Below are 13702 nucleotides of genomic sequence, written 5' to 3'. Positions count from 1 at the left end.
TGCTGGATGATGCTGTTACCGCTGCTGCTGCTGCTGTTCCCACGTCTCTACGCGTCTGAGTTGTGCGCCGAGTAGAGGCTCTTTTTATAACCAGCTCCTCGGGGCCACCGCCGCTGCCTGCAAGTCGCGGTTGGTCCCCACTACGGGGGAGTTGGGGCGTCGCCCCGCTGAGCAGCTCGAGGTGACAAATTAGTTTTCTAATAAAAAAAATATATTTACTGTTCCGTAAATTGTTGTGTCGTGTTTCAAGAAATAAAACAGTCGCATCGTCTATCGACGCCCACCGCTGGTAGATGAGACGGTGACATCACTTTCATTGATTTGATTTATTGATGAGTTGAAAGGGGGGGGGGGAACGCCGATTTCAAGTAAGAATTCTTCATGCTTCAAAGTTTTTAGGGCGTCAAGAGCGTAAAGCGCGATTTGTAAACTAGATACGTCAATCGCAACGCTATCTCCATCCTCTCTGCAGAACCACCTTTCCCGTAAACATCGCCACGTTTAGTTATTCCACCGTTTTATCCGCCCGGTGCTTTTCCAATTGTTGTGAGCACCGCTAAAGCAAGTTCCACGCAACTTACCCATCTGTGTCACGGTGGCTAGACGTTGACTACCGCGCCTGGTACGCATGAGGTTGCGGGTTCGATCCCGACCCCGATGCAATTTCCAGCGGGAACATTTTTTGTTCATGTAAGAATGCCAATTGGCTGTAACATCTTTTCATGTGCCCGTAATTCCTCCACTGCTCTCCTGGTTTCTCAATGATAAGTGTGATCTCCTTCATAATTTAAACATTGCATATGAGAAAACAAGCATTTTAATTTTCAACAAAAAACGATTTCAATTCAACCCATTAGCTCCGAGCTATAGTGTGTTAGAGACCCTGCGTGCAATTGTGAATGTAGTGACGTGAAAGTATTCAGCAATGCTTACTCCCCAAAGAGGAAAAATAACAAAACACCGTTGCAAACCAGATGACCGCTTGCTTCAAACTTCCTTGATGTTTACACGTGAAGGTTTAATGAGACTGCTTTACAGTCTTCTTCTTGATTCTTTCGGTAAAGTCACGTAGAAGGGAAATAATAAAATAATAAATATAAAACATTAAAATAATTCTCACGACGTTTCGGCCATAACGCAAGCAGCCGTCCTCAGGTGAAAAACAGGTCTGTCGAAAAGACAGCGTCTGAATGAAACACCACCAGGCTTGGAGCGTATATTTAAGCTGGGTTGGAGGGGGAAGAGCGCCTTGACAAAGAAATTTGCATATCAAGAGTAATTTAGCATATGTTTGGGAAATGCAGATATGGGATTAGTCACTACTTGTGGAATACGTAGGAGGTGGGCGGGGGGTTTCAAAGTCATATTATGCCCGTGCATTATGCAGGATTAGCAGCATCAAAGGGAGGGAGTAGGGTTAGCATTAATAAAGGGAAGGAATGTTAATAGCATGGAGCTGCAGTAACGAAATTTGCAATTTCGATTTAAAACTTTCGTGACTGCAGGGATTCATCTTCTTATATGATGAGGTGAGACCAACTGGGCTATTTCGCTCTTTCTCAGAAGCAAACTGCCCACAAATAATGCTCAACGGAGTTGCTCATCGCGTGGACATTTAGAGCAGAAGACCGACACTGAACGCGCGTTGATGTCGATTCTTACACGTGGAGGGGACAAACCCGGAGGAGCCGGAGAAAAATCCATACGACCACGGGGAGAGAGAGAGGCACGCAAAGTCCAGGTATACAGGTACCCTGTATACCTGGAAAGGCAGTTAACATCTCGCTGGTTTACACCATTGGTACCTCATTTGCCAGTAAAAAAAAAATATGATAATTGTTTTTTTACCCTTTTATCTGGCAACAAAACTGACACCGTTTTTACGATGAGTCATGTTTGCATAGACCACAATGCCTGCAGTCATAATGCAAACAAAAAACATAACTCTGATAATGAATGCCCTCAAGGTGTCAGTTTTGTTGCCAGATAAAAGGGTAAAAAACCAATTATCATCTCGCTGGTTGCGCCTCACTGCAGCACGACTTTCCATGTTGAACAACCAAGCGTGGTGGACCTTTCTATAAATCCACTGCTGGGTGAGCCCCCTGCCCCCCCACACAACTCGTCGTGTGGGTTGTCAAGGTGATTTGACCACAGCTCAGCAAGCTGGTCAGTGCGGGTGGGAGCATAGACGCATACAAGTGTAATGGCGTAAGTAGAGCAGGAGACGTTGACAACACGTATTCATTACAATTAAATCCAACACAGCAGAGTAACGACTCTAACACTCGAAGAAGAGGAATCGGCCCCTTCACCCGGTTCTATCCGAGGCAGTGTCCCTCAGCTAACGTTTCCCCGTCAGCTCCTACTACACCCCTCTAACCCAGACCATCCTAGTAGAGGAGGCTAACTCACCTGGCCCAGCTTCGGCTCAGGTCCGACCCTCAGCCACACGAGTCTGGCCCTCACAAGGACACAGAAGACCTCGCTGCTGCTCTGAGGTCGCCCCTGGCTTGCCCTGCCCGGCTCTTACAAGAGCAGCGAGTCAGGGTAGTAGTCCCAGGGCTAGGCTAGCTAGCTGGTACTCTTAGTAGGTGAGTGAGTAGGTGAGTGTGTAGGTGAGTGGGTGGCTGAGTGGGTGGGTGAGTGCGTGAGTGGTGAGTAACCTGTATGGTGAGTGAGTGGTGAGCAAGTGAGTGACTGAGTGAGTGACTGGGCGACTGAGTGAGTGAGTGACTGAGTGAGTGAGTGGTGAGTGACTGAGTGAGTGAGTGACTGAGTGAGTGAGTGACTGAGTGAGTGACTGAGTAAGTGAGTGAGTGGTGAGCAACTGAGTGACTGAGCGACTGAGTGAGTGAGTGACTGAGTGAGTGACTGAGTGACTGAGTGAGTGAGTGACTGAGTGAGTGACTGAGTGAGTGACTGAGTGAGTGAGTGAGTGGTGAGCAACTGAGTGACTGAGTGAGTGACTGAGTGAGTGAGTGACTGAGTGAGTGAGTGAGTGACTGAGTGAGTGACTGAGTGAGTGACTGAGTGAGTGAGTGGTGAGCTCGCTGCTCTTCACTCTTCACCGGCTCTTCTGCTCCATCGACTCCCCGAGCTCTCTCGCGCACCGCCTTATATACCCAACTGCCCCCCCCCCCCGAGGGGCGGGGCTGTATGCGGATGTTGATGTAGACACCCCACGCACGGACGTTGATGTAGACACCCCAACGTAACGGCTTGCTACACCCCTCTACGTAATACCTCTACACTAGTGCTACTACTGCGTCTGGAGCACATTACAATGTGTTTGGCTGCACTGCCCTCTGCTGTGTTCCTCGTATTGCCGTGACTTGCCAGTGGCTTCTGTTCCAATACAAATCACATACATGTGAACGAAGCATATTATTTGTCTGCACTTGTGCCGTATTCTATTTTACAACTTCATTATCCAAACTTCCCAACACAGAACCCTCGGAAAATATGAAGCCTCCCCCCGTAACCTTGAGAACTCATCTCGCGCCTCTGATAATAATGATGACGGTTGGCTACGTAGGGCGAAAATAAAACCCCAACGACATGGATACATGTACAGGTAGACCCCGAGTTACGATGGGGTCCGACTTACGACATTTTGATCTTACGATGGCGATTCGACAAAATTGCCATCAACAACCTAACATCGTTCACGTGTGCAGACGACGGACAGAATATTGGTGAGTACACAGTACAATATGATACGTTACGATACGTTCAATGCATGTATACACTACACTATATACTACACTATACACTACACTATACACTACACAATACTCTACACTATACACTACACTATTACACTACACTATACACTACATTATTACACTACACTATACACGTCATTATACACTACACTATACACTACTATACACTACACTACACTACTCTACACTACACTATACACTACACTATGCATTACACTATACACTACACTATGATACGTAGCTTTAGCGATTTAATTTTAGGGTTACCACGATACGATACGTTCAATGCATGTTAAAAGTTTCTGTAGCAGATAGGATTGTTTCCTGCTAAAACTTTCTATTAAATTTCAGTTCATATAGGTAGGCTAAGAATTTTCCTTGTTTTTTACTTTACATTTCACTGTGCAATACAGTATTGCAATTAATAAATACACACGGTATATAGTTTATACAGTACGCTACTGTAAATTGCTTTGTTTTGCTAAATTATCACCGTCCTTTAAGACTCCTGGGTAGGCTATAGGCCATCTTCGACTTACGGTATTTTCGGCTTACGACGGGGTCGTCCAAACGCATCTCCGTCGTAAGTAGAGGACTGCCTGTGTTGTGACTTCCCTAAGAAATAAACACAACCATAAACATTATCATAGCCCCATCGGGAAGGGCGTTCGTGTCTTCTAGAAAGAGGGAGGAGCTTCTAGAAAGAGGGCGAGTCTTCTAGAAAGAGGGCGTGTCTTCTAGAAAGAGGGCGTGTCTTCTAGAAAGAGGAAGGGGCTTCTAGAAAGAGGGCGTGTCTTCTAGAAAGAGGGCGTGTCTTCTAGAAAGAGGGCGTGTCTTCTAGACAGAGGGCGTGTCTTCTAGAAAGAGGGCGTGTCTTCTAGAAAGAGGGCGTGTCTTCTAGAAAGAGGGAGGAGCTTCTAGAAAGAGGGCGTGTCTTCTAGACAGAGGGCGTGTCTTCTAGAAAGAGGGCGTGTCTTCTAGAAAGAGGGCGTGTCTTCTAGAAAGAGGGAGTGTCTTCTAGAAAGAGGGCGTGTCTTCTAGAAAGAGGGCGTGTCTTCTAGAAAGAGGGCGTGTCTTCTAGACAGAGGGCGTGTCTTCTAGAAAGAGGGCGTGTCTTCTAGAAAGAGGGCGTGTCTTCTAGACAGAGGGCGTGTCTTCTAGAAAGAGGGCGTGTCTTCTAGACAGAGGGCGTGTCTTCTAGAAAGAGGGCGTGGCCTGTGGCGGAGCGAGGCCAGGAGCCCCGCCCCTCCCCCACGTGGGAGACCTCGTGACTCGTGGCTGTCAGTGGGATGATCCCCCTCGTGCTGATCACAAGCCGCCGTCGTCGTCGTCACCACCTCGTGGTCGTCGTCATCGTTCTTCTCGTCGTCGCCTCCGAGTGAGAGACACGGAGAGAGACACGGAGAGAGACACACACAGAGAGACACACACAGAGAGACGCACAGAGAGACACAGAGAGAGACAGACACAGAGAGACACAGAGAGAGAGACACACACAGAGAGACACAGAGAGAGACACACACAGAGACAGGCACAGAGAGACACAGAGAGAGACAGACACAGAGAGACACAGAGAGAGAGACACACACAGAGAGACACAGAGAGAGACACACAGAGAGACAGAGAGACGCGGAGAGAGACAGAGAGAGACAGAATTTGCGTGTCATCCTTGCGCAGGGGCCATGCTAATCTTCTCTGTATCGTTCCAATTTTAGTATATGTACTGCCGGAGCAAGTACAGAGAGAGACACAGAGAGACAGAGAGAGACAGACACACAGAGAGAGAGACAGACACACAGAGAGACACAGAGAGACACAGAGAGAGACACACACAGAGAGAGAGAGACAGACACAGAGAGAGAGAGAGAGACACAGAGAGAAACATACACAGAGAGAGACAAAGACACAGAGAGAGACAGAGAGAGAGAGACACACAGAGAAACACAGAGAGACAGAGAGAGACAGAGAGACACAGACACAGAGAGACAAGCACACAGAGAGACACGGAGAGACAGAGAGACACAGAGAGACATACACAGAGAGACAGAGAGAGAGACACAGAGATACACAGAGAGAGACACACACACAGAGAGACACAGAGAGACAGAGAGAGACAGAGAGACACAGAAAGAGACACAGAGAGACAGAGAGAGACAGAGAGAGACACGCACATAGAGAGATATGTAATATACAGTTTATACACACACACAGTACTGTTATATATACACACACAATTTTTATAGAGATGTAGGACCTGAAATACACGCGCCACGCGCTCTGTGGGTCTGTTGCTAGGCAGACAAGCAAGTGTACAGTAGCGGGTATTTGAGGACGATGTTGTTGTTGCTGAGAGGAGACCCGTTAAGTGACGTGACAGCTGTTATGGGCAACCGGGGACACAGGCCGGTGATTGGCCGAGAGGGTGATTGCTTAACGAGTGGCGTCGCCCAGGCGGCAATAACAAAGTCACGTGGGGTTGGGGGCCTGGGGGGTGATGGGTAATCGGGGGGTGAGATAATGAATAGGGACTGATTGGGGTGGATCTAAAAATACAGTGATACCTCGGTTCACGAACGCTTCTGTTCACGAACAACTCGGTTTACGAACAGAAAAGTTCATAAAAATATGCTCCAGTTCACGAACAGGAGCCGCGGCCATTTTAATGCTATTTCCAGGCTGTCACGTGGTCGTGACTTCCTGTAGGAAGATCGTGGAGAGAAGAAGAGACACAGAAAGAAGTACTGTGAGTACTGTGAAGACACTTTCAGTGACTTTTTGCTTTTTGGTGTGCTTTTTAGCACATACAGTACTGTACTACTGTACTGTACAATACTGTACTTACTGTAATGTACAGTTCACCCGTTTGAGTGCTTACTGAAGTCATCTCAAGCAAGGTTAGTGTTCTCTCTTTATACATTACTATACTGTACAGTACTAATGTGTATTGTAATTTGTTTAATATTTTTGTGCTTCAAAAACCAAAAAAAAAGGTCAGAACGGATTAACCGGATTTACATTGAACCCTGTGGGGAAATGTGCCTCGGTTCACGACGAATTCGGTTCGCGACCAGAGTCAGTTCACGAATTAAGTTCGTGAACCGAGGTATCACTGTATAGCGCAACAGAGAGACGGAGTCTTGGTGGAAGCTGGAGCGATGGGGAGCTGGAGTGATGGTGCCCGGAATAGCGGAGAGCAGGAGTAAGAGAATACGATAACGGTAGCAGTGGGGAGAGAGATAGGTTACAGAGACCCATACTCATAGAGACCCACAGAGATCCATACTCATAGAGACCCACACTCATAGAGACACACAGAGACCCATACTCATAGAGACCCACACTCATAGAGACCCACAGAGATCCATACTCATAGAGATCCACAGATACCCACACTCATAGAGACCCACACTCATAGAGACCCACAGAGATCCATACTCATAGAGACCCACACTCATAGAGACCCACAGATACCCACACTCATAGAAACCCACACTCACAGAGACCCACAGAGACCCACACTCACAGAGACCCACACCCACAGAGACCCACACTCACAGACCCACAAAGACCCACAGAGACCCAGAGACCCACACTCACAGAGACCCACAGAGACCCACACTCACAGAGACACACACTCACAGAGACCCACACGCATAGAGACCCACACTCACAGAGACCCACAGAGACCCATACTCATAGAGACCCACAGAGACCCACCCACAGAGACCCACAGAGACCCACACTCATAGAGACCCACAGAGACCCACACAGAGGTGACGACGACGACTGTGACGCTTGCTGTGACGTCACAGGAGGGCCGAGCGAGAATCCCACCGGCGACAACCGCCGGCCATGCAGAGGAGAATCTCCGACATCTGGGCCGGGCTCAGGGGGCAGGAGCAGCAGCACCCGCCGCAGCAGCAGCAGCCGCCGCAGCAGCAGCAGCAACCGGACAGACAGGGCGGGCGTCTCAGCGGAGGCGACTGGGAGTCGAGGAGGGAGAGGGAGTCGAGGAGGGAGAGGCAGAGGGAGCAGGCGCGGGAGGCCAGGGAGGCGAGGGAGCGTGAGTTGTTCCTGCGCGAGCATTTCGCTTTGCACCGCTCCCTCGAGAGGCGGCGGGAGCGGCGGGAGCGGCGGGAGCTCGAGAGGGGGGCCAACGCTCCCTTGAACCCGGCGGGGGGCGGGGGGGGCACGGCGGGGGGGGGGGGCAGGGGGAGGGAGGGCGGGGGGAGGGGTGGAGAGAGGGGGAGGGAGGGTGGAGGGAGGGGTGGGTGGAGCGGGGGGAGGGGGGAGGGTGGAGGGAGGGCGGGGGGAGGGGGCGCAGGGGGGGGCAGGGAGAGGGGGAGGAGGGGTGGGTGGAGTGGGGGGAGGGGTGGAGAGAAGAGGAGGGAGGGGGGAGGGAGGGGGCGCAGGGGGGGGCAGGGAGAGGGGGAGGAGGGTGGCTGAGTGGTTGGAGCGACTGCGATCACTACGCTGAGATGGACCCCGAATCATCAGTTCGGGAGGTGGGGGGGATCAGGAGGGACGAGCAGTGGGTGAGGGAGGGAGGGGAGGGAGGGGAGGGAGGGGTGGAAGGGAGGGAGGGAGTGGTGGGAGGAGAGGAGGAAGGAAGGGGAGGCAGGGAGGGAGGGAGGAGGGAGGGAGGGAGTGGTGGGAGGAGAGGAGGGAGGGAGGGAGGGGGTGTAGGTGTGCGGCTTGCTACAAGCGTCTCAGCATGGCACCGTGTGGGGGTGGTGGCTGGTGTCAAAATGCCTCCCAAGTGTCGCCAGGTCTCCACGTGGAACTCTGAGAGGAGGTTTCCGTCTGTTTGCGTTCGGGCCTCGTACGTGGAGGTGTTGTAGACAGGATGAGGAGGTGAGTCGGCCCCCAACCAGGGATTGAACTGGTGTCCCTCCTCGTTCGATGGTTTTCGTTTGTTTGTTGACGTTAACTATTTGGACATTAGGTTTAAAGTTACCTTTGATGAATGCAACAGGTGCCGCTGGGCGTGCGTTCATTAGAAGCGGTTCAAAATGTGTGGAGGATGCAACTGAATTGCCGACATGGAGTGTTACGTGATACCCAGGCAGCAAAACCCCAGCACTCAACTTGATTCCCAGGTTGAGGATCAGAGGGGAACGATTTGGCGGTCGCTTAAAACTGTTTACAATTAAAAACTATTCTGGAATGGGTCCGAGGAAGTGTTTTTGCACGTGAAGATATCATCTTCTTGGTTATTTCGGTAAAGTCACGTAGAAGGGAAATAATAAAATTATAAAAATAAAACGTAATAAAATACAATTCTCACGACGTTTCGGCCACAACGCAAGCAGCCGTCCTCAGGTGAAGAACAGGTCTGTCGAGAAGACAGCGTTGTGGCCTAAACGTCGTGAGAATGATTTTATAATGTTTTATTTGTATTATTTTATTATTTCCCTTCTACGTGACTTTACCGAATGAACCAAGAAGATGAATCCCTGCAGTCACGAAAGCTTTAAAGTGAAGATATCAGTCGGGAAGAGACCAGTCCATTCCAGCGAGGAAACTTCTTATTAAGTTGCCCAGTTAACGTTGAAGAGTCTTTGGTGTTTGTCGCGTTTGTAACATTTTGTGCAATGAACGCACGAGCCAAGCCCGTCACTGTCTGCGAAGTGGCAGGAGTGGTGCTGCACCAGAGGTCGCAACCGGGTACCCGATACCCGTACCCTACCCGATACCCGGCTACCCGTACCCGGCCGGGTACAGGTCACCGTTTGTCACTCATTTCCCAACGTCTTGTCTCTTCTCACAATTCAAGTTCCTAGAATCAACCCACCCGCGCCTGCAACGTGGCTTCATCCCAGAGGTCGCAATCGGGTACCCGATACCCGTACCCTACCCGATACCCGTACCCTACCCGTTCCCGGCCGGGTACCCGTTTGCGACCATGGTGCGGCCGGGTACGGGTAAGGAATCAAAACCCGTTTGCGACCTGTGTGCTGCACACACGGGTTGTGCATTGTTCTCTGGCCTGCTTTTGACAGGCATCTCGCAGATAAGCAGACAAGATGCCTCCTTCCCGTATTGGTCCATCCATAAAAAAACACAAATTTTTGACACACTCACTTCGGCCACGCGGTCTTCTGGAAGGGCTTTTTGTGTTATCAGAAGCATTGGACTAACACAAGCAAACTCTGTAAAGGTTTCGACGTGCAGTTTCTCATCAGCCGAGTGAGGCCTACGGCTTGTCTTTAAGTTAAATATGTTGTGCACGATGATACAAATGATCATTGGTGTTATGTATTTCATAGTTCTGATCCACGCTACAAATATGCCTTCAAATACGTCCACGTTCACCAGTATTTGTTTCAGGTAGCCCGGCTCTGCTGATGAGACACTGCATCTCAAAACCTGTCCAGAGTTTGCTTTTATTAAACCGAAACTGCTGAAAAATGCGTAATGCCTTGAAAGCCAAGTGACCAGCAGAGTTGTAAAATGTTATCTTTCTCTATAGATATTAAAGGCAGTTGTGAATGTGTGTCTGTTCAAAATGTTTAGCGTACTTCCCGACATGCAACAAACTTTAAATTTGCCATGCGGGTACTTTCCAGACAGTACATCATGCAAACATTCTAAAAATAGACTTTTGTGTTTTTTTTGGGGGGGGGGGGGGGGGCGCAACAATGCAGAGATTTTGCACGGCAAGTGAGCTGTGACGTCACATCTGTCACGTGACCCGCGCATGTGGAAGCGTCACGTCACGCATCCCCCCCCCACAGCAACCCTTTGCGATTCCCCTACACGGGGGTCAGAGCAAGGGGGCGGAGTTCGTTGTGTTCTTTGATGACGAGGTTCAGAGAGAGAGAGGGGGGAGAGGGATTTCGCTGCTGTAGTTCACAGACCCCCCGACGCCTCGTTTCTACGGCCAGTGGGAAATGAGCCGCCAGCCACGAGCAGCGTCGCCTCGAGAGCTCGTGGGCAGAGGTCGCAAACGGGTTTTGATTCCTTACCCCTCGTACCCGTACCCAGCTGTACCAGGGTCGCAAACGGGTACCCGTACCCTACCCGTACCCTACCCGTACCCTACCCGTACCCAGCTGTACCAGGGTCGCAAACGGGTACCCGTACCCTACCCGTACCCTACCCGTACCTGTACTCGGCCGCACCTGGGTCGCAAACGGGTACCCGTACCCTACCCGTACCCGGCCGGGTATCGGGTAGGGTACGGGTATCGGGTACCCGATTGCGACCTCTGGGATGAAGCCATGTTGCAGGCGCGGGTGGGTTGATTCTAGGAACTTGAATTGTGAGAAGAGACAAGACGTTGGGAAATGAGTGACAAACGGTGACTCACCGGTGACTCACGGCCTACCCGTACCCGGCCGCACCAGGGTCGCAAACGGGTACCCGTACCCGGCCGGGTATCGGGTAGGGTACGGGTATCGGGTAGGGTACGGGTATCAGGTAGGGTACGGGTATCGGGTATGGGTAGCCGGGTATCGGGTAGAGTACGGGTATTGGGTAGGGTACGGGTATCGGGTAGGGTACGGGTATCAGGTAGGGTACGGGTATCTGGTAGGGTAGCCGGGTATCGGGTAGGTTACGGGTATCGGGTAGGGTACGGGTATCTGGTAGGGTAGCAGGGTATCGGGTAGGGTACGGGTATCGGGTAGGGTATCGGGTAGGGTAGCCGGGTAGCGGGTAGGGTACGGGTAGCCGGGTATCGGGTAGCACCCGGCGCTGTCCGTGGTGCTGATGTTTGGGACCATTCCGTGTGCGGCGAAGACGGCTTCGCATTGGCCACGGCACGCGAGGCGCGGGCTGAGCGGGAGCAGCTTCGCTAGACGAGCTCTCGGCCACTGAGGAGAGGCCGGTGTTGAGCCGCACCTCCTCGCACTGAGCAGCGCGGTGAGGTTTGGTCAAACAAACGTCGTGACCAAGTTCAAGTACTAGGTGTAGCCCTTTGAGCCATTCGGCTCTTGAATCGGGTACAACCGCAACAAACAAAAAAACATGAACAAAAAACATCTTGTAGTGAATATGTGACTGAGTGCAAACAGAAAATCCAAGAAAAGACAGCAAAATATTGCAGAAAAAAGCACCGTTACACACCAACGCTGTGTCAAACATCTCAGTGGGATGCAAGTCAAACAACAACAACCACAAGACAACTTAGATTAAGGCAGTCTAACTCTGTACTACAACAAACAAACATGGCCAAACCAATACACTTTTCGAAATCACCAAAATAAAGCCATGAAAGCAATGACACAGAGGAGGCAGGAGGATGTCTTCATGCGGCAATGAGGCTGTCAAGGACGACGCTACGTCACATTATTACAATCAAAACGTCAAACCGATTTCCTGCTTAAATGAGAAGCGAGGCATTGGTGGCTCGTGTTCTGTTCACATGTCCTGAGCCACTGGTGGGAATTCCACGTTCCCATGGCAGGAGCACTTCTATCCAGAGGACAACCACTGTTGACTTCCCGAGAAAAAGAGGTACACGTTTTCGACCCCACAAGGCGGATGATGTTCCCCTCCCTCCCCCCGTCCCCCGCGCTCTTGAACGTGACGTCACCTCCGCCTCGGTCACTGCAGACGTCGTTCCAGTTGCCAATCCTTATTTGGGCAAAGCCACGCCCAGTGACGGGCGGCTCATTAACATAAAGAGTTCGTTAAAAACGTCACCAGTATATTGCGACGGTCTCATTAACATAATTTATTCATACGTACCCAGGAAGTGACGTCATGTCACCTACTACCGCGTGACGTCACGAGGTCACAGGAAGCTGTCGCTCCGCGCGTGCAGTGAAATCCGAGGTGAGAAATTCTCATCGTCGTGGTGGTTGTTGTTGTGGTTGTTGTTGTTGTGGTTGTTGTTGTTGTTTACCAAGGTAGAGCCTCGCTCTCTCTCTCGTAGGGATGTCACTAGAGCAGCAGCAGCTTGTGAATCGATGTCCAAGTTGGAACTTTACAACGCGGGGCCTAGACACGCGGGGCCTTGCCTCCTGCCCTCGCCTGGTCGCGTTTGCTTTAATTCCCTCCCTTAAGTTTAATTTGTCTTCACGCGGCTCGCTACTTTGTCACTTTGGTTTATTGTAGATATTAACGCAGTTTTTTTTTAGTTTTTTTACAGCCCAAGCCCGCCTTGAGCTGCTGTACCGCTCTTGTTTACAGAAGCTACCTGCCCACAACAACAACAAGGTGGGGTTTTGTCAACGCGTGTCTCAGGTGTTTTGACTTAAAACTTTAGTAACTGCAGCAATTCATATTCTTGGTTCTTTCGGTGAAGTCACGGAGATAGAAAATTTAGTAAAATAACAGATAATAAAATTAATAAAAGTAAACAAATTGTAAATAAATAAATAAAACCCACGACGTTTCGATCGCAACACACGTTGCCTTTGTTTGATTTTATTATCTGTTGTTATTGTCTATCTACGTGACTTTACCGAAAGAACCAAGAATACGTGTGGAAATGTGTATCGGTTAAAGACGCTGCACGCGTGCTGATGTTGACTCTAAATGTGGAGGGGAAACCCGGGAGATTCGGAGGAAAATCCACGCGACCACGGAGAGAGAGAGACACGCAAACTCCAAATATACAGCAGCAGCAGGCGTCAGGGTCGGGATCGAACCCACGACTTCCTGTATACCAGGCGAGGTAGTTAACATCTCACCACGGAGAGAGAGAGACACGCAAACTCCAAATATACAGCAGCAGGCGTCAGGGTCTGGATCGAACCCACGACTTTCTGTATACCAGGTGAGGTAGTTAACATCTCACCACGGAGATACGAGGGCTTCCAGGCATTTTTATGACCATTTGCACTCTCATTGTGTGCAATAACAGCCTCTGTGATGAATTTGGGAAACTTTTTCACTACATCATGAATATATGAATAAGTATAGACGTGTAAGTCACGTGTGACTGTGTATATGCATTACTCTGTGTCTGACGTGTAGGTGGTGTGGATATAATTTTTTTCTGTCTGCAGCTGTCGCTTGGTCTG

At 50.3% G+C, this 13702-nt stretch overlaps 1 non-coding gene across 1 annotated transcript; it reads right to left on the bottom strand.

Moving 5' to 3' along the window:
• Positions 1-5363: 5363 nt before the first annotated feature.
• LOC133361828 (U6 spliceosomal RNA) lies at positions 5364-5467 on the bottom strand. Its single transcript, XR_009757422.1, has one exon. It is a non-coding gene; the product is annotated as a U6 spliceosomal RNA (small nuclear RNA).
• Between the last annotated feature and the right edge of the window lie 8235 nt (positions 5468-13702).

This window comes from Lethenteron reissneri, unplaced genomic scaffold (assembly GCF_015708825.2).
Source record: "Lethenteron reissneri isolate LAM-NWPU_2019-01 unplaced genomic scaffold, ASM1570882v1 scaffold_1247, whole genome shotgun sequence".
NCBI lineage: Eukaryota > Metazoa > Chordata > Hyperoartia > Petromyzontiformes > Petromyzontidae > Lethenteron > Lethenteron reissneri.
Note: the sequence above shows the minus strand (reverse complement) of the source record. Positions and strands in the feature narration are given on the sequence as shown.